This window comes from Eulemur rufifrons, chromosome 28 (assembly GCF_041146395.1).
Source record: "Eulemur rufifrons isolate Redbay chromosome 28, OSU_ERuf_1, whole genome shotgun sequence".
Classification (NCBI taxonomy): domain Eukaryota; kingdom Metazoa; phylum Chordata; class Mammalia; order Primates; family Lemuridae; genus Eulemur; species Eulemur rufifrons.
Window position 1 is genome coordinate 56,551,941 of NC_091010.1, and position 27,292 is coordinate 56,579,232.

The 27,292-nt window shown below is 46.3% G+C and overlaps 2 pseudogenes; both read left to right on the forward strand.

The window, feature by feature from the left end:
* Nucleotides 1-231: 231 nt before the first annotated feature.
* LOC138376490 (V-type proton ATPase subunit E 1 pseudogene) lies at nucleotides 232-897 on the forward strand (annotated as a pseudogene).
* Nucleotides 898-20,244: 19,347 nt separating this feature from the next.
* On the forward strand, nucleotides 20,245-27,051 carry LOC138376152 (glyceraldehyde-3-phosphate dehydrogenase pseudogene; annotated as a pseudogene).
* Nucleotides 27,052-27,292: the final 241 nt, after the last annotated feature.

Below are 27,292 nucleotides of genomic sequence, written 5' to 3' on the forward strand. Positions count from 1 at the left end.
AGCTGCTTGGGAGATGGAGGCAGGAGGATCGCTTGAGATTTGCAGTGAGGTTTGCAGTGAGCTAGGATGATGCCACTGTGCTCTAGCCCAGGCGACAGAGCAAGGCCCTGTCTCAAAAACAAATGAATTAGTTAATTAATTTAAAAAAATTGTATGCAACTCCATTCTTCCCAGCGCCTTCTTCAACCTCAACTCAAGCCTGTTGCCCACAGGCCTAGCATTGCTTTCACCATGGCCCTCGGCAATGCTGATATGCAAAAGCAGATTAAACATATGATGGCTTTCATTGAACAAGAAGCCAGTCAGAAAACAGAAGAAATAGACGCAAAGGCAGAAGAAGAGTTCAACATTGAGAAAGATCAGCTTGTGCAAACCCAGAGACTGAAGATTATGGAATACTACGAGAAGAAAAGAAGCAGGTTGAGCAGCAGAAGAAAATTCAGATGTCCACCTTGATGAATCAAGCAAGGCTCAGAGTCCTCAGAGCAAGAGACGACCTTATCACAGACCTGCTAATTGAAGCAAAGCAGACTCAGCAAGGGTCAAAGGTATAATCAGGTACCAGGTGCTGCTGGATGGACTCGTCCTTCAGGGTTTATACCAGTTGCTGGAGCCCCAAATGATTGTTGCAGGAAACAGGATTTTCCTCTGCAGGCAGTGCAAATGCCAGACCCTATGTATGACATTGCCACCAAAAGCAATGCTAGTGTCCAAATTGATCAGGAGGTCTACCTGCCTGAGGAAAGAGCTGGTGGCATTGAGCTCTATAATGGAAATCATAAAATAAAGGTTTCCAACACCTCAGAAAGCTGGCTGGACTTCATAGCCTGGCACATGATGCCAGAAGTATAGGGATCCTTGTTTGGTGCAGATGCCAATGGGAAGTGTTTGGACTAGGCCTTTGGGAGGCAGACTCCATCCTCTGCTCTACTGCTACCTTTTGGGAGTTTCTGATATTTGAAAAAATGAGAGTGTCTGTGTAGCTTCCTCTTTGCTGTCCTAATATTGCTCTATATTTATTAGTGGATACCCTTCTATTGCTAATGCCGTTGGTCTAATTGTTAACATTGGGAAAATGCTTCACTTGCTAGGATTAGGAACCTACCTAGAGGTAGCTCTCTGGTCCTGTAGCATTAGGTGGGAGCATGAGATGGCAGCTGCATGAATTTTGCTGGCTCCCAGGTATCTAGTCTAGAGCGTGACGTGCATGGTGCTCTCTGCCTGGAAGTCTCTGCTCTTTAGCTTTACATGTGGCGCATGCATTCCTCCCAGCAATCGTAGCTTCACTGTTACCTGTTTGGGCCTGGAAGTTTTCCTCATCCTTAAAGGAGATTTGAAACCTAAGCCACGAATATGCTTTATTTATTCAAACAAAAGATTTATGTGGAAAAAAGAAAACTGTATGCAACTGTTAAAAGGCATTGAATTATGTGCTGTAACTAGATGCAGTTTTTTATATGTAAATTATTCCTCCATAGCATTGATAAGAAAAATATTAAGTTCAAGTGAGACAATATAAAAGACTGGGGAAAACCCAAAAATCCTCAAAGTGTCTCGCATTCTGATTGTTCTGCAGGTGTCTTTAAGATCTCGCTTCACATTAAGAAAACCACCACTGGAAATCGTAAATGATGTGCATTTGGCTTAGGCAGGAAAGAGAAGCCGGAACTCCAAAGCACAAACTCACACCCCAAGAAAAGCCTTGGTTGCACATCAAATGACTGGGAAAGAAAACGTCCACTTATCATGTTTCAATTTTAAAAAGCATTTAGGGTATATGCCTATGTATTGTTTTATAAAGATTTCTCCTTTTAGCTGATGTTTTGTGATTAACTGTCAACTTCTGCCCTGACCCCATCGTACAGCAAGGCTTCCCCAGCGGACTCATCATCCTAAAAATTCCAGAAATCATCCTGAAAGTGTGGAGTAGTACCATATTTCGACAAATTCAGCAAACCTATTTTTCCTCCTTTCCTCCAGGGGAGTAGGTTGCTGTTTCTTCCGTTGAGCTTGAGTGTGGGAGGCCACAGAGTGCTGGCCCCCATCCTCAGCGTGGTGAGATGCTCGGGTTACAGGAGGCCTTTCTGGAGCCCAGGCTCTCCCAGGCGAATGGCAGGTGCAATCACCTACACCATTTAAATTGTTCTCTGTGTGTTTGTGTGTGTGTGTGTGTGTGTGTGTGTGTGTGGCTGAGTTAGCTGGGTTTCTTATAGCTTCAATGTTTACATACTGGGATTTGAGCACATATCCACTTATCTATAGCAGCTCATTCTTTATTATCTCCATCAACTCCTGAGCTACGTGGTAGAATGGTGGGCTCTCCCACTTAGAATCACTGAGCATTAACAATGGAGTGTGCAGCCTGGGCAACATAGTGAGACCTCATCTCTGCAAAAACAAAATTAAAAATAAAAATTATCCAGGCCTAGTGGTACACCCCTGTAGTCCTAGCTGCTTGGGAGGCTGATGCAGGAGGATTGCTTGAGCCCAGGAGTTTGAAGTTGCAGTGAGCTAGGCTGATGCCATGGCACTCTATCCTGGGTGACAGAGTGAAGTCCTGTCTCAAAAACAAACAAACAAACAATGGGAGTGTGGACAATGGGACTATCATCCCAATCCTTCCTTCCCTTCCTTCTGTAGGATTCTAATCCCCCTCTCATTGCTTCACAAGGGCACACTACTTCTCTGTCCCTAAACATTGGGCTGGACCATTGACATGAATAGAACCTAAGCATGTTTGTGCATTTGGCTTTCTGTCATGTGTTTCTGCCACGTGCCATGAATGACCATGCCCTAAGAAACCACTGGTCCAAGGAAGATAAAAGACACATGGGGCAGACCTGGACCTAACCTACTGCCTGGAGCCAAGCCAAGTCAACCAGTAGCCTGAAGCAGAGCTGCCTCAGCCAACTCATAAACCACGAGCTAGAAATACATATATTTGTGCTGTATGCCGTGGAGACTTAGGAGCCAGTTGTTATGCAGCATAGTTGAGTAAAACCCTAACTGTTACAAAGGGGCATATTAAAGAGTTTCTAGTCCAACCCACTGATATTGAAGCTAAAATTGTTTATTAACTCTGTGATCCTGGCTAGACAGTTTCTGGTCTCAGTTCCATCATCCGTAAAATGGAACTACAGTACCTGACTTACCCAGTTCTCAGGGATGAAATAAGGATAAAGTGATAGTTGTGCGAATGTTTGCTCAGTGTTGCAATCACAGTAATGCTGTTGTGAGCCCTAAACTGCTGATGTCCCCCCATTGCCCACAGAGTAAAGCCAGCATTGCTCATCATGGCATGCAAATCACCCGTATCTGTTCCTGCCGGCCTAACCACTTCATTTCGCACAATCCGCACACACTCTGTTGCTGTCACTTGAACCATTTGCCATTCCCCAAACTCTCTGATCCTCTCCCCAATCCTTTTCTCACATTGGTCCCTTCCTCTCCAAAGCCTTTTCCTGCCATCTCACCTTTTGGAAACCTCCATGGTGTAACCAAGATATCACATCCTCCAAATGGTTTTCCCAATCCCCTTAGCTAAAATCAAGAACTATTTCCTTCTAGGCACTTAACACATTTTACTTGTATTACAGGCATTGGGCCAAAGCCCATCACCCACACTGAGTGAGAACAAGCTTTCCTAGAGCAAGGATCACTTTTTGTTCATTTTCATCTCCCATGTACCCTAGCCTAGGAAGTACTGTGTGCATGCTCAATGTTTGTTAATAAAGAGTATCTTTTTCAATGCAATCCCTATTAAATTACCAACATCATTCTTTACAGATGTAGAGAAAATAATTATACACTTTGTATGGAATCAAAGAAGACCCCGTATAGCAAAAGCAATTTTAAGCAACAAAAACAAAATGGGAGGTATTAATTTGCCAGACCTCAAACTATACTACAAGGCCGTGGTTCTTAAAACAGCCTGGTATTGGCACAAGTGCAGGGACACAGACCAGTGGAACACAACAGAAAATCCAAATATAGAACCATCCTCATATAGTCACCTAATTTTTGACAAAGCGGGAAAGAATATACTCTGGGGACAAGAATCCCTATTCAATAAATGGTGCTGGGAGAATTGGTTAGTCACTTGTAGAAGACTGAAACAGGACCCACAGCTTTCACCTCTCACAAAAATCAAATCACGGTGGATAACAGACTTAAACCTTAGGCGTGATACAATCAGAATTCTAGAAGAAAATGTAGGAAAGACTCTTACAGACATTGGCCTAGGCAAAGAATTTATGAAGAAGACCCCCAAGGCAATCACAGCAGCAACAAAAATAAATGAATGGGACATGATTAAATTAAAAAGCTTCTGCACAGCCAAAGAAAGTCACGAGAATAAACAGACCACCTACAGAATGGGAAAAAATTTTTGCATACTACACATCAGATAAAGGACTGATAACAAGAATCTATTTAGAACTCAGGAAAATCAGCAAGAAAAAAATCAAGCAACCCTATCAAAAAGTGGGCAAATGACATGAATAGAAACTTCTCGAAAGAAGATATAAGAATGGCTAACAAACATATGAAAAAATGCTCAACATCCCTAATCATCAGAGAAATGCAAATCAAAACCACAATGAGATATCACTTAACTCCAATGAGAATGGCCTTTATCAAAAAAACCCAAAACAACACATGTTGGCGTGGGTGTGGAGAGACAGGAACACTCATACACTGCTGGTGGGACTGCAAACTAGTGCAACCCCTGTGGAAAGCATTATGGAGGTATCTTAAACAGATTCAAGTAGACCTGCCATTTGACCCAGCAATCCCATTACTGGGCATATACCCAAAGGAAAAAAGGTCATTCTTTAACAAAGACACATGTACCCGAATGTTTATAGCAGCACAATTCACAATAGCAAAGATGTGGAAACAACCCAAATGCCCATCAATACATGATTGGATTAGTAAGCTGTGGTATATGTATACCATGGAATATTACTCAGCTATAAGGAATGATGAAGATACGACATCTCTATGGTTCTCCTGGAGAGAGTTGGAACCCATTATATTAAGTGAAGTATCCCAAGAATGGAAAAACAAGCATCACATGTACTCACCAGAAAATTGGTTTCCCTGATCATCACCTAAATATAAATCTGGGAACGACACCAATTGGACATCAGACTGAGGTGGGGGGTGGGGGAGGGGATGGGGGTATGCCTACACAATGAGTGCATTGCGCACCGTTTGGGGAGTGGTAACACTTGAAGGTGCTGACTCGGGAAGGGGAGGGTGGGGAAGGGAGGGATATATACCTCATGATGGGTGCAATGCGCATGACCTGGGGAACAGACACGCCTGGAGCTCTGACTTGGGGGGAAAGGCGGTACAGGAGCAACGTATGTAACCTGCAATTCTGTATCCCCCATAACAAGATGAAATAAAAAAAAATAAATAAATAATGAGTATCTTTGCCCAGCTCCAAGCAGCAAAGTCAACACAGCACATTCTGGTGATATGTTTCTTCCATGCTCTAGTGTGCTCCCTGGGAGATGAAGAACAGCGCTGACACACATGTACACGATGACCTGGATAGCTGCCATTTACTGGGCACTTCTTCCAAGGCAGGATCTGCAGTAATCACTCTGCACATACTGTCTGATTGAAGTCTCCCAATAGCCTTCTTCATTTAATTGATGAGACATGGCAGAGACTGTTTCACATTGACCCTTTCTTCCTGAGCACCTAACTAGGCCACGTTTCCCAGACTCCCTTGCAGTTAAATAAAACCACATGACTGGTTCTGCCCAGTGGAAGGCGAGGGGGAAGTAGCATGTGCCCATAAAAGCCTCCCCTGCAATGCTTCCATTTCCTTTCTTGCCAGTAGATGGAGAGGATCCAGCCAATGACCCTGAAGCCTAGTGCATGGTGGAGCCACAAAAGGCAAAGAGCTTGGGTTCATGAATCACCCACCAGGGAGAAGGCCACCTGCTGAATACACCTGTATTGAACTGTAACATGATCATGATCTAAATTTCTATTTTGTTTAGCCACTGAGATTTTAGGAGTTTTACTTGCAGCTGTTATATGAGAAAACTGAGGTTCAGTTTAAATTACTTTAGCTAATTACATAATAAGTTAGTGGCAGAGGGCTAGGATTTTAACTCAAACCTAGCTGTCTCTGATGCTTGTGATTCTAACTACTAGGCTATGTTGCCTCTCTGCTAAGAAAAAAAAAAAAGCACACCCAAATGAAAACAAACTTCCTACTGGGGCAAAACCAGGATTTTCCAAACCATGGCTCCCCATGGCTCCGGAATGTTACACCCAGCAGAGTTCTTCATTGGGTGGTTTTGTGAAATTGCTCAATTGCTGCTTACTTTAATAAATCCTTTCTCACCTGTGCTTGCACCAGAAAGGAGTTGAGGGTGACACAGAGGAGCAGTTCTGGACCCTGGAGAACTTTGCGTTTGTGCTGTTATCATCGCCACCATGATTATTATCAGGAACACACCACAACTGATGCTACAATCCCTCTCATTTGGGAAGCGTATTAGTGAGGGTTCTCCAGAGAAACAGAACCAGCAGGAGATATAAACATGGATGGAGGGATGGAGGGATGGATTAGGTAGCTAGGGAGAGGGAGAGATTTATTATGGGACTTGGCTCATGCAACGATGGAGATTGAGAAGTCCTACAGGTCTGCAAGCTGGAGAACCAACCAGGAAAGCTGGTGGTGTCATTCTGTCTGGGTCCAAAGGCTTGAGAATCAGCAGGGCTAATGTGGAAGTCCAGGTCTGAGTCCAAAAGCCTGAGAACCGAGAGCTCCAATGTCCAAGGGCAGGAGAAGGTTGATGTCCTAGCTCAAAAAGAGAGTGAACATGTACTTCCTCTGCCTTTTTTTTTTTTTCTGTTCGGGTGTCAACAACAAATTGGGTGATGCTTCTTTACTCAGTCTACTGACTTGAATGCTAATCTGTCCTGGGAACACCCTGATAGAAACACCCAGAAATGATGTTTTACCAGCTCTCTGGGCATCCCTTAGCCCAGTCATGTTGACACATACAATTGACCACTACACATGACGGGATTATGGGCTCCAAAGCTCTTTCATTCTCCTTATTTCACATTGAAGCTCACCTCCAGTCTACAGGGGAGGAGGGTGAGCTTCCCCACACTCCCATTTTACAGATGAAGAAACTGAGCTCAGAGAGGTTATGCCAAGGGCATGTCCCAAATGGGACAGCTAGTGATGGCCTCCAGACTTTGCACTGGTCGGTGCCTGGAGGGTTTTACAAAGTTCTCCAGCTTCTCTTCTCCCATATCCCTGTCTTCTTCCTGCCATCCCTCTTCTCATTCCTCTCTAGGGTCATCCACTTAGAAATAAATGGACAAAGTCATTGAGCACCTGCATGCCAGGTGTCACACGGAGCACTCACGTGTACTAGATTACGTCATCTTCCCAACACTCTGCGAGAAAGGTAGAATTATTGTCGTCTCCACCTTACAGATGGGGAAGAACAGGCTCAGGAAGTGAGAGTGACTATCCCAAGGTGACACCGTGAGTGAGTAGGCTGTGGGGAGGAAGCTCAGCCCCCACCAGTCTATTGAAGTCAACTCTGGCCCAGGGCTGCCCCTCCTCCACCCCTAGCTTCGCTGTGGGAGCTTTGGTCCCCAAAGTGCTGGACTGAGGTGGACTCTCAGGGACCCAGGCTAGGGTGCCCTGCCCTTGCCTGTGACGAGGTGAATATTCACTGTCATTACCAGCTTGGGGACATCGGCCTCGCTGAGGTTATCAATTATGCATGGTCAGGGGCTAAGCCCCTGCACCCTGGGAACTGAAGGGAGAAGGTGCTTGCAACCCGCGAGTGGGGCGTGGCGGCACATCCGTCACTTGCCTCTCACTTAACTCCTTCCCTGCTGCCTCAGCGCTGGTGACGGGCTTGGGCCTGGAGTGGTGTCCTGTGTGTCTCTGCCAGGGCCTGTGCCGGGTGAGCAACTGCTGGGTTTCTATTCCCCATGAAGCCGCAGCCAGCTCGCCCTGGCCATGAGGTTCACTGCAGGCCTCATTAGTGGCCCCAGCTCGGATTTACACAGATGTAAATCAGGTCATTAGCACCTCAAGCTTTGGCAAGGAGGTGTGGCCAAAAGGGAATTTCAGGGCGGCAGGGGGTGGGGGCGGGGAGCAAACTTTGAGTCCAACTTAATGTTTAACCTCTGGGACAATGGGATCACACGTCTTCCCCAGCCCTAGCCCAGGCGGCTTCTGGGCTGAGAGGGGATAAATACTCGGAGATGACAGATGAGGCTGGTGGGTGCGAGGAAATGGATCGCTGAATTATACATCAGACGCAAGGTAGCCGGGCCCGGCCAGGAGGAAGCACCTTCTCCAGAGAAAACCCCAGTTCTCTCCCTGAGCACTAGACTCTTCCTTTGTCTGCAAGAAGCCCCGCAGCACCTCCTCACACAGAGTGAAATTTTGGTGAGGGGAAACTAGAGGGAAGATAATTCCAGAAGGGGGAAAGAGGGAGGGGGAGAGGGAGAGAGAGAGAGAGAGAGAAACCCATTTTCTGGTAAATAATTAACAACAAAAAATGTTTCCCTAAAAAAAAAAGAGAAAAGTGCCCAGTAGAACTTTCAACTTCTCTAATTTGGAAAGTCAAAAGTTTAACTGGGCGCCAGGGAGCTGATGCCAAGACCAGTTTTCAGCCAAGTCATGCTGGCCGTGCCTGAGCTGTCACCCAGCTCTGGCCATCTCCTTGGGAAGACATGGTATCTGGGTGACTGTGGTTGGTGGCCTCTGGATTTCCTCTGGGGTCTCCGGCAGGGAGGCGGCACCGAGGGTATCTCCCCTTGGGGGCTGTGGATCCCTGCCCTGGGCTTCACAGAATCACCGAGTATGTGCTCATGCTGGTTGAAAGTCAACACCTAAGAGCATCAGTTTGGAAATCAAACTTGGCTTTCCCACTCTGGCTTAGTCATTACCTGCTGTGTAACCTCACATAAGTTACTTAACCTCTCTGAACCAGTTTACTTAGCTACAGAATGAAGTCAACAAAACCACTTTTGCAGTGTTGTCACCAGGATTAGTATATACCCCTGGTATATACCAGGGGTCAGCAAACTATGGCCCATGAGCCAAATCTAGCTGGTGCCTGGTTTTTTTTTTTTTTTAAATAAAACTTTATTGGAAAACAGCCACCTCCCTTGAATTACTTATTGTTCATGGCTGCTTCCATACTACAAGGGTAGAATTGAGTGGTGGAGACCTGGTAGCCTGCAAAGCCTAAAATATTTACCTATTGGCCCTTTGCAGAAAATTTTGCTGACACCTGGGATATGTAAAGACGAAGCGTGGCACTTCATAAAAGTTCAACATGTGGAGGAGGTGCTGGTTAATATTATTAATATCATCCCAGGGCATTCCAGGTCTGGTCCTTCATTCTCGGAAGTGTGGTTCTTGCTTCGCTTGCTTCTCTCCCTGCTCATGGGTCCTTCCCTCCGCTGGCACTCTAAGTGCTGGTCATTATGTTGAGGACAGGCAATAGGTGCTAATGACAGCCCCTCTCACTCTTGTTAGGATCAGGTAGGCCTCCACCGTTGGTGGCCACCAAGTCACTTAGCAGATGGCAACCTGGGGCCCAGGAAGAGGAAAACCCAGAAGCCAGTGAGGTCATAGCAGGCCCCAAAGGCAGAAGGATCCCCAGGGCCACGCAGCTCTTTTTGGGAGTCAGCATCTGCCTTGGGGAGAGGGCCAGGGAGGAAAGAAGGCAGGGAGCCCAGCCCTTCTAGAAGAGTACCTGCAATGCTGCCCCGGCTGTGGAAGGAAAGTGCAGGCCCCTCCCACAAAAGAACAAGACAAATGCAGGACCATGATGCACACATCATTGCTGCCTTCTCAAATGCAGCACGAGTGTTGGAATTCAGTGAATCTCTACGAAGTCAATGAAGGTGACATACTGAATTTGGCAGATGGAGAGACCTTCTTAATAAACATGGGTTGGTTGATAATATTGCCTTCCCTTCCTTCGCATAATATATCCATCTCACCGAGGGTATCTCACTCAATTCTCACAGCCACTCTGGAGGTAAACATTGACCCTGCTTTGCACACAAGGAAACAGATAAAATCTCTGCTCTCCAGGACAGGGCAGCAAGATTCAACCAGAGGCCTTCAAAGCCTTGCTGGCTGCCTTTCCCCCTTTCAGATGGCTTTGCATGACGCATGTGCGTTGGCCTCAATTGCATGGATCGCCCTCTCACAGTGTAGCAACAGGAACGTGAAAAGTAGCCTTGCAAGCCCTGCCCACGATGGCCCCCTTGCCAGCCTCATGGGCTGCAGGGCCTCCTGCAGGTCTTTCCGTGAGTTGCTGTGTGGTTGCTCTCTGGAAGGATCGAGAGACCTGCAGAGAGCCCAGCTAGAGAGCTTCCTGCTAGCAGTGCTTTAAGTGGTATCTACCCGTCAACTCCAAGTGTGCAAGAACCACACACCTGGCCAATCACATCACCCAGAAGTGTCCAGTCGCTGGACCCTAAACACTGGGCCTTGGCACCATGAATGGAGCACCCGCCATGTGTTAGGGCTTACTGTGCACTAGTACAGTGGTTCTCAAAGTCCCTGAGACACGTGGCGTCTGCAAGGTCAAAACTATTTCATCATATACTCATAATATTACTAAGGCATTATTTGCTTTTTTCACTTTCATTCTGTCTTAAGTATACAACAGAATTTTCCAGAGGATGCATGAAACATGATGATGTCATCACTCTGATGGCCAGTGGAATGTGCTTTCTAGAATTTTCTAAGATGAGGTCTTTGGGGTGGTCAGTAATCTTTATGAGTGTAAGAGTTCCTGAGATCAAACTGAAGACTGCTGCACTACTGCCGTCTTCTATTTTTAACCCTCACCACAACCCTGCAGTGGGTACTTTCATTCCTAGTTTACAGATGAGGAAACTGAGACCCAAAGAGGTAGTGACTCGCCCTGTGTCACCGAGTTAGGAAGCAGCTGGGCTGGGACTGGAAGCTGGCTGTGTCTAGTCCTCGTAGGATGGTCTCTCTCCAGCTCTCTCACAAAGACACGGCTCTGCGGATGGACATGGTGACTTGGGGGCCTGAAGTGGGCTCTTTGGGCCTGGTTTCTGCTCGTTCAAACAAGAGAAGAGAGTGATCCCTGGGCTGATCCCTGAGTTCCCTGCAGCGGGGCTTCCCCAGGCCCAGAGCTCAAGGTGCCAACCTGCAGTGACAGGTGAGCACAGAGCCGGACAGTGCCAGAGGGGTCAGCTGGGAAGGGGCACGGAGGTCAAAGGATCGGCCTCATCTATTCATTGCTTTCCCTCAGGTTTCAATTTTCCCCTTTTTAATTAGGATACAGAGTCTAGTCAGATTTCAATCCAGTGGCTTTGCCAAGAAGAAATTACTCTTAAAAAAAGAAAGAAACCAAACAAAACCTTTTCAGCGTGGAAAGGTTGGCGCAGCCTTCCCTTCCTCCGCGCTGCTAATGGCTGTCCCGATGGCCGAGGCCAGGACTCCGCTTTGTCGCGGCGTGAATGAGAGAGGACAGCACCTGCTCGGCTCTTAAACAAACAGTGCCATTTAAAACGGGTACCGGCGACGTCATTGGCTAAGGAGCCCTGAGAAACAGAACCCCTGACTTTTGTTGGTTTTGTGTGTGTGTGTATGTTTTATTTTGTTTTGTTTTAGATATTTTGTTATTCTGCACACTTCAAAAGAGGCTTGGGTGGCCCCGGGAAGGCCTGTATTCTCAGCTCGTTTCCCTCCCATGGGGCTTTTGTGGACTTGCTCCTGGTGTTGGTCTTATTGTTCTTGCCCATGGATTTGGGCTGTAAAATAAAGAGATTGAATTTTTAAAAGGAAACGAATGTGGCTAGAATGGAGGTGCCCTGAGTGGCTAAATTATACCTGCAAACGTAGAGTCGCGGTGGCCCCTGGGCCTGCAGTCTTTTTCTCAGGTGATGGTTGAACCCCGTCCAGCAAGTCCACTCAGCCTGAAACCTGGGACTCACCTTTGACCCCTACCTCCTCCCCACTGCCCATCCAATCCACCTCCAAGGTTTGTGGATGCTACCTCCGTAACTGGGCTTAAGCGTTTGGTGTCCCAGTAGGAAAATGAGTTTTGGCATGAAGCCAGACCTGCATTCAAATCCCAGTGCCGCTCCTTCTCCCCTGAGCATGACCTTGGGCAAGCGTACCCCACGTTGCCCTGGCTTGCCTTCAAGTTCATCCAAAGTTCCCTGTGCCTGCAAAGGTCTCCACCCGCACGTGCCTGGAGTCTCTCTCTAGTGCCAAGGAAGCTTGCTCAGCCCTTGAGCTAGGCAGCCAGAGTGCCCCGGATTCAACCCTCCAGAGAAGGCATCCCCCAGAGAGGAAAGCTGGTGGATGAACATCTCAGCTTCTTCATCCCCTTGGGGGGAATTAGACAATACTGGGCACGTGACTCCTCAGCAGGTCCCCAGCAGGAATAAGTTCCAGTTGTCCCTATGAAAGAGCAGAGAGACAGTCTGAATCCTGGCCCTATCTCGTAATAGCTGTGCACATTTGGACAATTTATTTGAGCTTGCTGAGACTATTTTCTGCCTTGCAGAATGGTAGTGAGAATTGTCAGTAGTACCTGTAAACCCTTAGACTAGAGGCATTTCTATTGAGGGTGCAGAAATGAATACTATGATCTCTGCTTTCAAAGATCTGAGAATCTCATTGGGAGATAAGATCAGGAGCAAGGATAGGAGGAACAGAGCATGACCAGATCCTTGGCCACCAGTATTAACTGAGCATCTACTATGTGCTAAGCACTAGAATGGAGAGGCTCCCTCCACCAATACCCATCTTATGAGCCTCTTTTTCCCTCTTTTCCCTCCTTTTTCATTCCTTCCTTCCTTCTCTCTCTCCCTTCCTTCCTCATGTCTGTCTTCTTTCTCCTTCCTTTTCTCTTCTTCTCACCCATATTCTTCCATTCCCTCCTCTCTAAGTCTGCTTTTCCCTCCTTCTCTGTCAGCGCCATAGTCCTCCAACCAGTGACATCACTTGACCTCTGGGGAGCTGCAGGTCCAGGAGATGCCAAGCCCCATAGACCCCACCCATCCTTCAGGGTAAACTGGAGTCAGGCTTCTTCTATCCCCAGAGTATTTGAATTTGGATGGATGGAAGTGCATCATAACTGCTGAATTCACCAATACCTCTGCGTTCCATCATATGTAAGGCACTCTGCAAACGGGCGTGCTGGAGCCAGCTCGTTCTGGCTTCTAAGAGCCAATTTTTAAATTTTCAGGAATTTCTCAAGTGGCTGATATCACATTAGTAGCTTGAAATCAATCACAGTGGGAGTATTTACACTACGGAAATTGGTGAACTCTACAAATCAGGGATGCATTTCCTCAGAGAGCTGGTTGTTAAATGTTTCCCAGCACACCACTGAATAAGATGTAAGAGAGACGTCATGCAAGAGAGATGGAGTTGTACAGAAACAGGCCCTGCCTTCAAGGAGCTGCATAGCAGGCTTGGTGATGATTGTATAGAGAGTGTGGCAGATTTACTGCTGGGGAATGGAAGTCCTAGTTCCAATTGTGTGACTCGGGGCAGGTCACTTTCCTTCTCTGGAACTCGGTTTCCTGTCTGCCTGATGGGAATTATGACAACACCTCCCTGCCTTTCTCACCGGGTTGTTAGGAGACTCATCAGAAATTACACACGTGAAAGAAACACCACTGGGGTCTATACTGGGCTGTTCCAATCATCATAGAAACATCTGGAAGGCATGAGATTGCCCCTTGAGTGCCCCCAAGAGAGGATTTAACCACACCCAGAACCTGCTTGATAAACTATTAGAAGCCAAGATAAGCAACAGTTTCATCTCCTGTGGTTAGACTAGAAGCAGCTTCACAGCCTGGCCCTGCCTGCTATTTCCCTGTGCCCCTCACAGAGCATAACGCGGGACTTTGATCCTAGGCGGTAAACAGATGATTCAGGGAGAAGGCTGAGTGGAGTGGGGGTGGGTGGGTTGGGGTGAGCCCAGCCACAAAAGCTGCATGCATGGGTGGGAGCAGAGACAGTTCTGTCTTCTCCCATCTGCTGGCAGGGGACTGTGGGGGTTTGCAGCTATTTGAATGATTAAATGGAATGCCCTAGATGGGCGAGGAGGAATGGCTACTGCAATCACACAGCTGGGGTTAGGATCTTTTCCCCCAAAAAATGCTGCTCTAAAGAACAAGGCAAAGGTGACTCGCTTTATAGCCTGAGGATGTCGCCTCGAGCCCCTGGTGGGACATTGTCTTTAAGGTCAGCCAGTTGTCCCGCTCATGTCTCCCAATGCCCCAGCATCACCTCCTGCACCCTCCTGCTGCCCTTTCTCCCTCCATGCAAGTCCAAGGCCACAGCATTTACATCTGGAACCACACGCTCTGTAGTGTAATTATAGGAAAGTATTTGCATCTTTTTCTGTAATGATTTAATAGTCTGTCTTCCCTACCAAATTGTAAAACCCTGGAGGGCATGGAATGTTGTCAACTGAATCTGTTTCTCCTCAGCTTCTAGGCACCCTGGGGTGCTCAGGCAGTCACAAGGGCCCCCATGGACTGTGTGCTTGCCAGGGATGAGACCACACTTTGCACATTGGACACAGCGTCTCTGGGGAATTCAGAGGGCAGCCAACCTGAATGTGTTGGCCGCTTCCTTACAACGATCTAATGGGGCAGGAGGTGTAAGCAGATCCTTTTTACAGCCAAGGAAACTGAGGCCTAGAGAAGTTGATGACATCCTTGCCCCAATGCACAAAGTAAGCGGCAAAGCCAGAATTCAAACTTTGATCCATTTTAAAAACCCATGCTCTTAATTACCATGTTAATAAGCAAGACTGAGCTAAAGCTGTGAGTCTAATGAGTGAGTAGCACTGTGGCTTTATCCCCACTTGGCAAATTGAGAAACTGAGGCAGTAGGTGGCTAAGACAACCAGGCAGCCTGTCCCTACCAGGGAGGCAGATGTCTGCAGAGTGTCAACTGTGAGAGCTGCTGGGTTGAGAAGGGCCTGGAAGGTGCTGGAGTCCCAGATGAACAGTTCTCACTCTCGGGCGAGTGCTGGCAACGTCACTGCAGGGAGACTTTGGGCTCTGACCGGCTCCTTTGTCCTCTGTGCTACGTTGGCTCTTAAAGCCGGTGTGACTTGGTACAAGCCTCCATTTCAGATCTGTTTTTCTTTCCTCCTTCCCTTTTGTTTCTCCTCATGGAGAGCCCGGGGTATTTTTGGTTTTTTGTTTTTTCACTCTCTCTCCTGCACTGCATGACTGCGACGGAATGTTCCGGGAACATCTAGTCAGAGCACTCAGTGTGCTCGAAGGCCTGGGTACACGCTGTCCTCCCCGGCCAGGCAGCCCCCAGGGGCTATGGGCATGGCAGCAGCACTGGCCTCCAAGGGGTTAACGGCAGCTGATGGGGCCACTGGGTGGGCCTGGCCCAGTCCCTCGGGACAACCCCAGGGGATCTGGGGACAGACAGGAAACCAGGGTCATATGGGTGCTGTAAACCCAGAGCAAGGACGCAAACTTAGATGAAGGCCAAAGAGCCCCACCTCAAAGTCTCACTTCTCCCCCGTCTCAGCCTGCTCTGGCCTCACCTCGGCCTTCAGAAACTGCCACCAAGGTCCAGAGCAACACTGGTGATGTGGGATGTCTCAGTCCCTCCTCGTTGTAGCTCTCAGTCCTCAGACCCAGCGAGCTCTCCTTCAGAGTTCCACTTCCCATAGGAACACCCCCCATTATTTGATATTTCTTACACGCCAGGCCCTGTGCTAAGTACATCCTATATAGACTTGCCAGATAGGATTCAGGACACCCATTTAATTTGAATTCCAGATGAACAATGAATTTTTTTAGTATAAGTATGTCCCATGCAATATTTGGAAATACTTAACTGTAGCCAATAGTTATTATTATTATTATTATTAGAAACTGGGTCTTACTCTTACCCAGGCTGGAGTGCAGTGGTGTGATCATAGCTCACTGCAACCTCAAACTCCTGAGCTCCAGCGATCCTCCTGCCTCAGCCTCCTGAGTAGTTGGCACCACAGGCGTGCACCATCACTCCTGGCTAATTTTTTAATTTTTTGTAGAGACTGGGTCTTAATATGTTTGTTGCCCAGGCGGCTCTCCAACTCTTAGCCTCAAGCAACTCTTCACTTCACCCTCCCAAAGTGCTGGGATTACAGGCATGAGCCACTGCACCCGGCCAACTAATAGTTATTATTAGTATACTGTTTTACATAAGAGAAAACTTAGTCACAGAGTTTCCAAGCAAAAGAGTCAGGATCTGAGCCCACCGTGTTCTGACTCCAAAGTCTATCCTACAACCACTGTAGCTCTGTGGCCTCAAGGGCAGTGATATGTCATGAGTCAGCCTGAAGTCTCTGAAGACAGCTCAAAGTCAAGGACTTAGAACGATGCCTGACCTTGGTGACAGCTAAAACTGCCTCTTTACAGCAAGATGACAATGACTTGTCCACTGGTGCTTTGCAGAACCCTTTTACTAAGTGTCATCCGCACAGCATTTCAGGGACATAGACCGGGCAGGCATTGGCCTCGGATTTCTCACGCATGGGGTTCAGAGAAGTAAAGTGTTGGGTCTGCAGAAGTTTGGGTGAGAACTGGGATTAGCACCAGGCGCACTGGTTTCCTGGTCCAATATTCATTTCCCTGTAAAACCACCGTGAGCCACAATCTTTGTGGGGGTGGATGAGAAGGTACAAAAAATTTTCAAATTCATGGTAGGAGTCGTCTGCCTCTCAGTGAGGAGAAACAAGTTGCATCTTCTCTGTCTCATGTTTCCCTAAGGGATGGGTTATGTGTTCCGGTGTCTACAGAGCTGATATTTAAAATATTAAACAACCCACTGAGCACAGGCATGGGCTGTCAGAAGGGATCCCAGCCATCGTGCCGGAGGAGGGTTCAGAAGACCCCTCCCCAGAGGCCAAGGTTTAGGTCTGTAACGACCAGATGCTCAGGAGGTCTGGGCGGAAGGGGACCCAGGGAAGGGACCAGGACAGCAGGACACCCTCAGGGAGCTCAGGGCAGTGGGTCTTTGCCAATCAGGAGAGACATTATTTTGGTATTTTAACAGTCAGCATCAACATATCTATGTGTGTTAGTGAACCTCAGACTCATGTATCAGGGTGTTCAGCAAGCAGACTATCTCCATCCACTAAAGAAAGAAAGGACGAGGGATAGTGTGTTTGAATCCCCTCTCACTGTGGAACAATGGGGCAGTCATAGCTGCCTGTAATTAAACCGTCAGATATGGCCCAGGCGCCGTGGCTCACGCCTGTAATCCTCGCTAGCACTCTGGGAGGCTGAGGCGGGCGGGCGGATCGTTTGAGCTCAGGAGTGCGAGACCAGCCTGAGCAAGAGCGAGACCCCGTCTCCACCAAAAAAAATAGAAAGAAATTAGCTGGACAACTAAAAAATATATAGAAAAATATTAGCTGGGCATGGTGGCGCATGCCTGTAAGTCCCAGCTACTCAGGAGACTGCGGCAGTAGGATTGCTTGAGCCCAGGAGTTTGAGGTTGCTGTGAGCTAGGCTGACGCCAGGACACTCTAGTCCGGGCAACAGAGTGAGACTCTGTCTAAAAAAAAAAAAACCATCAGATATGGAGGGGTCAGTTCCTGTCCATCATAACAGGTTCTTGCTGCCACATTCTGATAAAACATGGTTAGCTTGTGTTATTGTGATTTCAACTGTGCTATGCTGCTTCAAATAAATAGGAAGAATAATTGTGAAAGGTTTTTAGAAAGAGCCCTAGACTGGACATCAAGAGGGTTAGTTGTTAGTACAGTTTTGTTCCTGACTTTGAGATGTTGAATAAGCCATTCTCTGATTTGGATTTATGTAATGAAAGAACTGAGTGGTAGTTTAGCCATGACTCTTTTTGGTTGCAAATAAACAACTCAAACAGTCTTAAGCCAAAAACTGGATGTATTTGTTCACATAACTGAAAAATTCAGAGATAAGGTTAGCTTCAGGTGTAGCTGGATCCAGGGGCTCAAGCAAAGTTTCCATGATTTGACCTCTTCCTCACACTCTCACAGTCAGGCATGCCTACTCCATGTGGTGACTCCAGTAGCTCCAGCCTACCATTGTCCTTACAGCTAGCACTTCTATTAGAAATAGAGCTCTATTTTAACAGACCCCCCCCCCCAAAATCTCTTTGGACTGGTGACAGTCATGTGTCCATTCTAAATGAATTATCAGGGCTGGAGGAATAGAATATACCCACTGTCGGGGCCTGGGTTGTATGTCCGCCCTTTGGAGCTAGGGGCAGGTCAGTCCCACCTGAAAGTCTGAGGGTATAACAGTGCTGGTTTCCCAAAGACAAATCAGGGTGCTGCAAGCAAAAGAAGGGAGAAGGGATGCTGATGCTGGGAAGGCATGAATAGCAGGTGTCCACTACAGATGGCTTCGAGTTCTAAAAATCTATGATTTTAGGGAATAAGGTTTTCTGCTTTCTGTCCTTTGGTAGCACATGGGGGAGAAGGTAGTGTTCTCTTTTGAGCTCTGTAGTGTTTCTTATTCCACTCATTTTATCACTGCCACGTGTCTCCTTGGGAAGAGAGAAAAATAGAGCATTGGCCTCGCAAAAAGTGAAAAAGGATGAGGTGTGGTGGCTCACGCCTGCAATCCTAGCACTCTGGGAGGCTGAGGTGGGAGGATCATTTGAGGCCAGGAGTTTAAGACCAGCCTGAGCAAGAGCGACACCTGTCTCTACAAAAAACAGAAAAATTAGCCAGGCACGGTGGCTCATGCCTGTAGTCTCAGCTACTCAGAAGGCTGAGGGAGGAGGATCACTTGAGCCCAGGAGTTTGAGGTTGCAGTGAGCTATGATCATGCCACTGTCCTCTAGCCTGGGCAACAGAGTGAGACCCTGTCTCAAAAAAAAAAAAAAAAAAAAAGAAAAGAAAAGAAAAGAAAAAGAAAAAGTCAAGTCAAAAAGTCACTCTTCAGTGGCATTTATGGAAGACCTTCTGGATCTTCCTTCCCAAAGTGTGGGTCTCCTTGCAAACAACTAATCATTATAAACAGGGAGTGGGGCGAGAGAGGCGTCGCACATCATCAGTGTCTGTCACTGAGCAGCCACATTTTCACTCATAGAGCAACAACATTGTGCTCTTCTCCCCTCCCAGAAGCATTTACTCTGAAGAATCGTCCGGTCCTTAAATCAAGCTCCGGGCTGATTTGTATGCTGTAATGGTGACATGCACCGGCTGGTTATAACCAGGTCCAAACGCCAAACGGTGAACTTGTGTTGAGAAAGTGCAGTTTTGTGAACAACAGGAGAAGGGAAAATGTTAATAAAGGGCAGTTAGCTGAATGGAGGTTAAATACTTTCATACTTCTCAGCTAACCCGAAAACTTCCCTGAATTCTCATTAAAAAAAAAAAAAAAAAGAAAAAAAGTTCTCCGTAATCTGATGTTTTACCTCATTAAATGCTGCAATTTGAGAAGCAAGAAAAGGACTGAGTTGAAAATTGGCACCTGGTTCAGGTCACGGAGCTGTTATTCTGTGTCTGGCGTGCCTGGTTTCCCTGGAGGGGAGGGCTCAGCAGAGTGACAGGAAACTAAGCAGGGTTTGAGATTTCCTATGGCCTCCCGGAAGCCTGTTCCTCTCCCAGCCCCAATCCACAGAGCCTATTCTGGTCCCTTCCTCCATAACTCTCCACTGCTGCCCAGGACTGTCGCATTGGGCCAGTGCCTGTGGGGGGATGTGCCGCCATGTTGGTTTTTGAATCCGGGCTCAAAGATTGAGAAATCCAGAAGGAATCTTCTTTGAACTCCTCTTCCATTGAAGACGTTGGCTTCCTTTCTTTCTGTCCCTGCCTCCCTTTCTCCTTTCCCTTTTATACTTCTACTAACATTTTCTTCTATATTTCGATTTTCTTTCCTTCCTCAGTGGCAGTGCTGAAAATTCTAATAATAAAATAAAGGAAACGTATTTTTAAATTAATGATGTAATATACTAAAAACCGTTAAGTTGCACACTTTAAATGAGTGCATTGTGTGGCATGTAAATTATATCTCAAAAAAGAAGGAAATGTAGGAACTTCAATCTGGGTGTATGGGAGGTCACAGCTGCATTAACCTGGCAGTGTTCTTAAGACTAAGGAATCACTCACTACCCACATCCGGAACCGGGCTGAACTTATGGAGATTGAGCAGTGCACTCCCTCAACTTGGAGCCACAACTGTTTTTTCCCCCCCTCCCTTCCAAAGGCCAAAATGACAGATGAGTTTGAGGTCATGGCCAAAATTGGAGATTCCATGTACAGAGTATATTTATGTGGGTGGGAATCTTTCCATCATTACATGAAGTCTCGTGTCCTAAGTATCCCAGGGTTTGGAGTCTCAGAGGTTAAATTCAGGGAACCAGGGCTTTCTTTTCTCAGAACTAGTTGGTTGAAAGGTGTATGACTCATATTAGTTAGGGACAATTTGCTTTTATCTGACTTTTCCCCTCATTGATGTCACTTCCTCTTCCCTTCTATTTCTCAGAGGTGGCGATGGGATTTAGTAGCAGGAACACAGCAATTTACAGGGAAGTTACACATAGCCTCTTGTTTGGCTCCAGTGGCCATACTCAGAGCTGCCCCATGCTACCCTAGGCCTCCGTGCACCACCTGCCCCAACTCACACACTCTCGGCTCTGGAGAGGAAATTCACCACTTTATGGCCTCGCATAAAAGTGCCATTCTGAATAAATGCAAAAGCAATCAAATGCTCTTGAGTTTTGGGTCTTAAATATCAGTCATGCTTCATCGCAGGCATACGGGACCTGTTCCTTGTATGATACCGTCATATAAAGAGTAAGGACCTTAGGGGCATCTTAATGAGGTGATAATGAGGAAAAAATGTTCTGGTTTTGGGGGGGCCTGGTCTTCACTCTAATGTTTAAAATGGGTTTAATCTTACATGAAACTCCTTGCTATTCAGTATTAAGGAGAAGGAGGAGGGAAGGAAATGAAGATGGTATTGAGGTAGGGCACGCACGCGTGAGTGTGTGTGTGAGTGAGTGTGTGTGTGTCTGTGTGTATGTGTGTGTGTGCACATGCAGGCATACATAGTGTGTGCAATTTTCTTAATCTGCCTTTTATTGCTCTTTGAAGACCAGTCCATAGTATCATGAGACTCCTCTTTTTACACAGTTTACCCCGAGTCCTAGAGCAATAACCCCAAGGAGCTTCCACACCTCTTAATATTCCCTTCCTCTGCATGCATGCTGTCTTTTGTGCCCTATTATGCTATTCTTGGTTTTGCTTTGTTTCCTAAGATGCCCTTTGTTAGTCTTGAAGACCAGCCATTATTTCAAAACCTTTTCTCTTTATATGAACCACTATGGAGCAACAGGGTGAGGGAGCTTCCGACTTTGCCATACAGATGGCCTTTATTCCCCCTTCCGCCTTCTTTCTCTTCAAGCACTTGGAATAACCAGAGGGTTGAGAAAGTTCTTTGAAATGGGAAGTGACAAACTCTATCATCTGCTGAGTTATTTAACCTCGTTGGGGGGGAAAGATTGTATAAAACCAAGGTGGCATTGTTATTATTATTGAATAGGAACAATAGATGGGCCAGTCTGGTGGCTCACGCCTGTAATCCCAGCACTCTGGGAGGCCTAGGCGGAAGGATCCCTTGAGCTCAGGAGTTTGAAAGCAGCCTGAGCAAGAGTGAGACCCCATCTCTACCAAAAATAGAAAAAATTAGCCGGGCGTGGTGGTGAGGCCTGTAGTCCCAGCTACTCGGGAGGCTGAGCAGGAGGATCACTTGAGCCCAGGAGTTTGAGGTTGCTGTGAGCTATGATCGGGCCACTGTGCTCTAACCCAGGTGACAGAGTGAGATTCTGTCTCCAAAACAAAAACAAACAAACAAAAGAATAGATGAGTTAAACCATTCATTCATTCATTCATTTATAACCTACATGTTCCCCTAAGGACATGAGAGGTTTCATGTATATTTATGCCCCAAATTATTAATATGTTTACTCTGAGTCTTCATTCATTTTACTAACAGGATTCTAAGTCCTTTTTAAGTGATTCTCCTATTCAAAGAATTCTAAAATTTTTTTAGTCGTATCTTCATTTTTGTTCCCTTGGCTGCCACTGCCAGTTAATTCAATCCACAATCATTCATCTGTCCATCCATGCATCCATCTGTCCATCTGTCCACTCATCCATTCATTCAACAAATATTTGTTGAGCATTTATATGAGCCAAGTACTCAACTAGATGACTAGCTAGGGATTCAGTGATGAGTCTGGGTGTCTGCCCTCTGGGAGAATAAAGTCTTTCGAGGAATATAGACAGAGAAGGAGAAAAACAATTACAGCACAATGTAAGGTCCAGCACAGATCAGAGTGGGAACACAAAGAAAGGGAAGCTGGCCTGGGTTGGGGACTCAGAGAAAGTGGATCTTTCCACTCAGATACCATAAGGAAGTGGTATCTGAGAATCGAAGGATAAGAAAAAGCAAGACGGAGAGGAGTGGGACTTTTTTCCAGAAAGAAAAATATCCACAGGTGTATCTGCTACTCTATTGAGCAAAGTGATTCATCTTGCTAAACCCTGAGCCTCTTTAGTAATAATGATGGATTTTCATGTCAAAAGAGCATAGATTTGGACTTAGTGACTTAGGACATTTGCTTAAACTTGTAATATGTGCAAGATAACTCCTACCCTACAGAGGTGTTAGAAGGATTGGATATGTTTCGGCCAAAGCCCCCCAGCACATGAGAGGCCTTCAGAAATGGTAGATCTTATTACTATGAAAAGCCCAAAAACAAATCAGCCCATTCTTAAGGGTAAACGTAGGGGGAGGGTTAGGGAGGGTGGGGACTCCCAGGAAGCTTTAAAAAAAAAAAAAAAAAGTAAGGACAAATAAACAAACACACCCACGCTCCATCCCAGGAGATTCTGAGTCACTAAGCCTGGGGTGGGTCTGTAGCATCTGGATATTTCTAAAAGCTTCATAGGTGATTCTGATATAAGCCATGGTTGAGAATTCCTGCTCTACCCTGTGAAAACAAGACCTATCTTCATGCACATAGCTGCCACTGTAAGTACGTCCAAACCACAACTGAGAACATAGTAACCGTGATTTAAAGTAACTATTAAACAGAGTTGGAACTGCATGCCGATGATCAGCAACCATCCTGATGTTACTGAGTAATGGAGAAGGGACTTATGAATCAGTGAAAGTGGAACACTAGAATTTCTCAGGCTCTCAGGAACGATGCCTGTAAAAATGTCTGGCTTGAGTCAGAGTGGAATTTAGCTGTCATATTTCTTTTGACTGACCACCAGAACCCTTTGGTAATTGATCTAGTGCGTTAATAACTCATATCATACAGCAGCTTAAACTTTCTAGAGTTCATGGTTGCTTGCTGAAAATAGACATCTGGCTGTATAATTTCCAGCATAACTAGTGAAGAAGAATTCTGACAGCCGTTTGCACATGAAAAGTCTCAATATTTCAATCCACAGTCTGAGATTTCAGTTGTTCAGGGTGGAATTCCTATGGGTATGTTTGTAAATGTTCCCTGAACAGAGAGTGTTCAGGCTGTGTGCTCTCATTCATGGTCTCACTGTAAGACAACAGCGTACAATATAGTTGAGGTTTAGATTTGCCTAGAGTTTAGGGACAGTTACTATCTATGAATCGTTGGGAAAAAAATCTCAGGAAGAAGTAAGCTTCGATCTTCGAGGTGGTTTAGTTGCTCTGGAGATAGAATAAGAGGCCAATATTCTTGATTTGGCCTGAATCAATTCAGCAAAGAAGAATCCTAGTATCTAACTCTCTCCAAATATGGTCCAAGGAACCTGCCTCAGAATCTCCTGGGGGAGCTGATTAAACCTGCAGATTCCTGGGCCCCTCCTGGCCTTACTGAATCTGAATTTTTGGGGTGAAGGCTAAAGTCCCCAGGTGATTTTTATAGTCACAACCACCTTATGAAAAGGTAAAAATGTCTTTTTAGTACAATCTTATTTCCGGCAATGGAATTCTGTATCTGCATTTAGATTTTTTTTTTTTTTTTTAAATAAAACAAGCTAAGAGCATGGATTTCAAGTCACCCATTTCTGCCCCTGTTCCTTTGTTAATTCCCATGGAGAAGTCCCTTAAGCTTTTTGGACTTCAGTTGCCTTTTCCATAAATAACACTAATAAGGATTATCATTTTAAGGGGAGTTATACTTCCTGTCTACCTTCCCTTAAAGATGAAATGAGAAAATGGATAGGAAAATCCTTTGAAAACTAGAAATACACAGTTCTATCATTATAGTCATTTTATATATGAAGACTCTACAGTCAAGATTCCCAGATAGCATTATTCCTGGATAAATGCTAACCAGCCATCTTAATTTGGCTGTTTTTATTTTTATTCAAAGGAAAGAGCATGTTTCCATACACAATGAGCCATCTAGCCGTAAGCATAAATAAGACAGTTCAGATGTTGCAAAGAAGCAGACAGAGGTCATTAAAGTCCTTAACATATCAATCCAGAATTGCATAATTCACCTCTAGAGCAGCTATCAAGGAACAGGGGGAGCAACTTAATACGTTCCTCACAGCACATGGTGTTATCCCACACCCAGGAAGCTGCTTTAAGCTACTGCTTTCTTCAACCAAAGCAATGTCCACTATCTTTGACTTCTTGTCTGCTGAGATTTTTTTTTTTTTTTCCTGTTTTAGGCAAAAAGGTATCTGGCTGTAGAACAAGCCAGGTTGATGCATTTTGTGACTGATCTTTCCTAATATTCTAATCTCTCAGGCCCCAGACAAGAGTCCTCAAAAGAGGTGGAAATTCTTTGTCCTAAATTTACTTGACATCTAAGATTATCTGCCTTGAATTATTCGCCTAAGGCCACGGATACAGTGGCTCATGCCTGTAATCCTAGCACTGTAGGAGGCCAAGGAGGGAGGATCGCTTGAAGTCAGGAGTTTGAGACCAGCCTGAGCAAGAGTGAGCCTCCCCACCATCACCCCCTGTCCACTAAAAATAGAAAAATTAGCATTAGCCTGGCATTGTGGCACGTGCCTGTAGTCCCAGTTACTTGGGAGGCTGAGGCAGGAGGATCCCTTGAGCCCAGGAGTTTGAGGTTGCAGTGAGCTATGATAATGCCACTGTACTCTACCCAGGGTAACAGAGCAAGACTCTGTCTCAAAGAATAAAAAAAAAAAATCCATCTAAGATTCAGTCTAAGAAAGGAGGTTGTCTCCTTCACAAATTGCACTCCTTGACATTTTCAATTGATGGAGACTGAGTAATGCAGTAAATAGTCCCGTACACAGCTATTGATATTTAACCACCTGAGATCTCTTTAGTACTATTTCTCTGGCATAATCCTGTAGGTGCCCGTCCAACTGTTTGCTTTGAATAACTCTGTTTTCCAGGCCTGAGGGAAATAGTCACTGATGACAGGACTCCTAAAAGCCCCTACCTTGCCTCAGTAGCAAATGAGGAGAGGCTGGTGGAGAAGAGAGAACAGGAAGAGAGAACATCCTCTTTGCAGGATGAAATGATTGTCTGGACTGGAAAGAGACCTCTTTCATTCTGCTCATCCACTCATTCATTCACTTCATTCATTTGTTCAACAATACTCACTGTATTCTTGTCTGTGCCAGGCAACCTCAGAGACACAGGGGCTCTGCGCCCTCCGCGGGTGAAAGCTGCTTAGCATATTGCCTTAGCCTGGGTTTGTAGCCATAGTATTTACCAGTTGGGGAAGTTTTCCTCTTGCTTTGTTTGGGAGAACAAAGGACTATAAGAAAAACTCTGCTGAAGCAACAGAGGAAGAAAATCCAGTTCCACCTGGCTCCTCCTTGAACCGGCTCCCACCCCTTTCTGGGGCAGGTGGGGCAGTCGGAGCCCCTAACCACGGGCTTGGAAAGGAAAATCCGGAAGTCATTTGATCCCGCTGTCAGAGCTGCACCCTACCAGGAACTAGAAGGCCCCTTCCAGGGAGTTAACCCTTTCATTCACAAGCACAGGATACAAGACCTTCAAGGCACTAAGAGGACATATCATATGAACTTGAAAAAGATGAGGATGATGATCAATAGTTGCCATTGATTGAACCTTTACTATAAGAGGTGGCAGGCACTATGCTATGTGCTTCACATGCATTGCTTCATCGCATCTTCACAACAGTGTGAGATACAGTCATTATCTCTATTTTGTAGATAAGAAAACTGAGGGTAAGAAAACGTAAGAGGCTCTCTAGTTCTACCATTCGACAGACAAGCCACATCCCTGAGACACCATCCATGGTGAAAGTAGGTCGGAATAAATGGCTTTGGCCATATTGGGCGCCTGGTCACCAGGCCTGCTTTTAATTCTGGCAAAGTGGATATTGTCACCACCAGTGACCCCTTTATTGACCCCAACTGCATGGTCTACATGTTCCAGTATGATTCCACCCAGGGCAAGTTCCATGGCACAGTAAAGGCTGATACCGGGAAGCTTGTCATCAAAGGACATCCCATAACCATCTTCTAGGAGCGAGATCCCACCAAAATTAAATGGGGCAAAGTGGGTGCAAATTACGTTGTGGAGTCCAGTGGCATTTTCACCACCTTGGAGAAGTCTGGGGCTGCCCTAGATGGGGGTGCCAAAAGGGTCATGATCTCTGCCCCCTCTGTTGATGCCCCCATGTTTGTGATGGGTGTGAACCACGAGAAGTACGAAACCAACGTTACCATTGTCAGCAATGCCTCCTGCACCACCAACTGCTTAGCCCCCCTGGCCAAGGTCATCCATTACAACTTTGGCATCATAGAGGGACTCATGACCACAGTCCATGCTGTCACCACCCAGAAGACTGTGGATGGTCCCTCTGGGAAGATGTGGCATGATGGCTATGGGGCTCTTCAGAGCATCATTGCTGCCTCGACTGGAACAGCCAAGGCTGTGGGCAAGGTCGTCCCCAAGCTGAACGGGAAGTTCACTGGCATGGCCTTCTGTATCCCTATTGCCAATGTGCCAGCCATGGACCTAACCTGCTGTCTGGAGAAGCCTGTGAAATATGGTGACATTTAGAAGGCAGTGCAGACCGGGCATGGTGGCTCATGCCTCTAATCCTAGCACTTTCAGTGACCAAGGTGGGAGAATCTCTTGAGCTCAGGAGTTCAAGACCAGCCTAAGCAAGAGCAAGATCCCATCTCTACTAAAAATAGAAAACTTAGCCAGGTGTGGTGGCATGCATTTGTAGTCCCAGCTATCTGGGAGGCTGAGACAGGAAGATTGCTTGAGTCCAGGAGTTTGACGTTGCTGTGAGCTA